Source organism: Hemicordylus capensis, chromosome 4, assembly GCF_027244095.1.
Source record: "Hemicordylus capensis ecotype Gifberg chromosome 4, rHemCap1.1.pri, whole genome shotgun sequence".
Lineage (NCBI taxonomy): Eukaryota > Metazoa > Chordata > Lepidosauria > Squamata > Cordylidae > Hemicordylus > Hemicordylus capensis.
In genome coordinates this window covers 71046808-71050654 of record NC_069660.1, presented here as the reverse complement: position 1 = coordinate 71050654, position 3847 = coordinate 71046808, and positions in this window count along the sequence as shown.

Here is a 3847-nt window from a genome sequence, read left to right as displayed (position 1 = left end):
AGGAAAAGGGAGGGAAAAGAGAAGGAGAAAATGGAGTTGCTACGGAATAATTCTTTAGTTAAATCCACATAAGTTTCCCCTGTGTATATGAGAACAGAGGCACTGTTACCCCGGACCTCTAGAGCCTCCACAGCCCCTGGCCCCCACTCCTCTTTAGTCTGCCCTGGGTGGTGTGGTCACCCAGCCGAGCATGATTATGCTTAATTTTCAGGGGAGAAGGCTCCAAAGGCCTTTAGGTCCAGGCTCCAAAATTATCTAGGTGCACCTTTGTATGAGAGAAGCAGTTATAAAACTGGCATTTATGTAAAAAACCAAGATTAGATACAAAACCACACCTCTCCATTCATCTTTAAGAAAGAAAGACTAACATTCTTTTGGTAGGATGGGGGTGGCTGGCATGGTGGCTTTCCCAAGAAAGAGTGCCAGCTTGCTGATCATTTTAAGTTATTTTTGTCAGTCAAGTTGTGTGCTCAGGAGACCATGAAGACCTCAATAGCTCAAATGGAATCCATTGTTCTCTATCCTTTCATTGTCACTAAAAAATATGTTTGTTGATAATAACTTGGGCTCCTTACTTTTTCTTTCTTTCCTTTTTTGCCTAGGGAAAGGAATCTTGGGCATGATTCACCCTCTAATACTAGAAATAGACAAATATATACAGCAGAACAGGAAAGGATAGTAATATCTGTTCCAAATGCAGAGATTTGTTTATAGGACACAAAACTTCCAGGGATTTCAGGTAAATCTCTCTGGCCTGTCATGCAGAGTTTCAGTTCGATGCCAGGGTATATGAAGGGACAGCCTCCAACCTCACGGCCAAGTCAGCTATGCTGGGACTTGACAGTTCAAGCACCGGTGGCCACCAACAATAAGTCTTATGTATATTCATTGACAGTATTTGGCTTGTTAGATGTAATGAAATGGAAGGAATCTCCTATCTGATCATATCTATTCTTAATCTTCCTCATTAGGGATATATTCAAAATCCATTTTCAAGTACACATCCATCTCATGGAACTGCTTCTAAAATTGGCTTGATACCTTTTTTTTTGCTTGATGTTCTGAACAACTGCAGGGCATACAAAATTTCAACAGGTGCAACTTTCCTATCAAAGCATCTCCATGCTACAAAAAGCTGTACTTGTTGAAATACAGCCTGGCATGCAGTATAGCATCTTTGTCAGGAAGGAAAGTGACTGCCCTGCTCTCAGGAACCTTTGTGCAAGTATATTCCTTTGACCTCAGTGTCTTTTAGGATTGGGGCTTTAGTACTGGCCATTCAAACACCTGCCATTTTTGTCTCTGCTATAATACTCAGGGGCAGTCCATAATGCCATTATACCCTTTTCAAAATGTATTTGCATAGCTATTGGCTTTTGAAAAGGCTGCCCAGAAACTGGACCTGGTCGAATGTCTTGGTGCTATGATGAAAGGTGAAAGTAGAAGGGCTATAGCAAGGTATGCAACACTTAGTGGTGGCCCTTCCATGAGGCAGGGTAAGGTGATCTCCTCAGCTGCAAATACAAATCCTCCTGCCACTGCCTGGCCTGGTGGCATAATCTGCTTGTGTGTCATCACCACCACCTTGGCAGCATGGCCTGAGAATGCTGAGCATGAGCAACCACTTGCAGATGAAAGGGCGCCATATCGTTGTTCACCTGAGGCAGCAAAATATCTTGGACTGCCCCCGAGTTAAAAGCAAGTGATGGGGGTACCACAATTAATCCCGCACAGTTTTACAGTTCTTGTCCATGCAAGGCAGGTCTTCTATGCATTTAATAACTACATAGGTGTGAGAATTTTAGAAATGTGGCTTCCCCTACATCTGCAGCAGTGCACTAGAAGGGGAAACACTGGCCAGAAGCACCTTCTGGAAGAAAGACAAACATTCTGTCTTCTATAGCGTTAAAGTCACAGGAGCCGTGCCCTATATGGGTTTGGCTGCCTCTGTGCAGCTGTGACCTTGAAGTACCATTCAAGCAGAACAAAAGGTTAGAACAGTGTGCTTGGTTATTTGAACAGGAGTCTTTGAAAAGGGAGGGAGGAAGAAGCATGCCACAAGTTGGTCCCACTAAGTGCAGTCAGCTGAGTGGGTTGTTGATCACAACCTTGGAACTGAGCTTTTCAGTTGGTAGGCACTATGTGGAAGAGATTGTACGTTAGTTTTCTTTCCCAAAGGTTCCTGTAACATCTTGAGCAGAAAACAGTCGGTAAGCTAATAATCACAAGACTCTCATGTTGCACATAGTTAGGTCCTATTTACTAAATCCTTACAAGTCACAAAAGCAAGAAGGGCATTTTCGGGTGGCAATAAAGTGTAGAATGTTCAAAGCTTTTGTGCAAGTTCCAAGCACAGTCTTACTCTGCTGCAAATTTCCACACTAATTCCTTGCACAGTCCTACCCTCTGTACACACACTGAGCAGGGAGCTTGCACAATTTTCACAATGCCACCTGTCTGCCAGCTCTTGCATTCTGAAAAGAACTCACCCTTTCCCCCAATAGCACAAAAGCAGAAATGTAGGATTCTTCTCAGAATGTATTTACGGCACTGAGGAAATTGTGTGAATCCCTGCTCGGCATGTGTACACAGTGTAAGATTGGGCTAGGAAGCAATGCAGAAACTTGCAGCAGTGTGTGCACAGGGAGTAAAAGTTGTGTGAAAGCTTTGAACGTTCCACAGTTTATTGCCATCTGGACAGACCCATAAACTTGACTGAACTATTCAGACTGAAGAAATCTATAAGTTAGTAGTAAGAAGGTGTAGAGCACCATCTGTTGGTGAAATGTTATGCTTTCATTTCATAATACCTGAAATAAGTTTCCAACTTAGCAGAGCCAAGTTATTACAAGCTTAAAGCAATAGGGATCCTAGATTTGATTTTTATAGACTTGCTTAACTAACACACAGTGGTATCTGTGTAAACTATGCAGAGCATTCAATTCTGAAACATGCATTTTAGTAGAAGTAGTAGTAGTAGTAGTAGTAGTAGTAGTAGTAGTAGTAGTAGTAGTTCATTATTCAAGGCCCTCTTTGGGCTTTTGTGTTCGTTATACAAACAAAAATGAAGTACCCAGTAGATGATTGGATGTCTTATAGTATCAATAGAAAGAGAATGTATACATTGGTAAAGGATGAACATACAATATGAAGTAACCCAATGGGTAATGATACAAGTAACAAAATGCTTAAATAGACAAATTGCTGAGACGTGTGGCACTCAAACAAAGTTTTGAAGGCTTCTTTAGTCAAATGAAAATATTAGTCACAGTATTATTAGTTACAATTGTTCTCATATTATATGTTCATCCTTTACCAATGTATACATTCTCTTTCTATTGATACTATAAAACATCCAATTATCTACCAGGTACTTCATTGTTTTTTGTATTTTGGGTCTGCATTTCAGTATCTACCCTTCTTATTTTCTATATTATTTTGTGCCTGTTAACCAGGACCTTTGCTGCTGATGTGGTGGCTAACCATATCCCCCACTTACCCTGCCTTCAAGGTTCTCAACCAAACCCTCAAATGCTTGGAGTTCTCGATCTAGGGGAAAGCCCTCCCCACATTCATTATGTTCCTCTGCAGAAAAAAACGGAACACAGGGATACCCACAGGAATGGTCAGTCAGTATGTTGGTGGTAGATTGAGTGGCAACCTTGCTCTGAACATGACCCTGCTGTGCCCTGCATGTGCTTGCTCTCCTCAGAGAACATAGCACCTGAAGAGGGCTAAAATTTTGCTGTAAACCACCTTGGGATTGTTTTAATGAAAGTCGGTATATAAATTTAACAATCAGTCATTCATTCATTCAATAAACTCACAAGCCTGTGGCTCATTATCT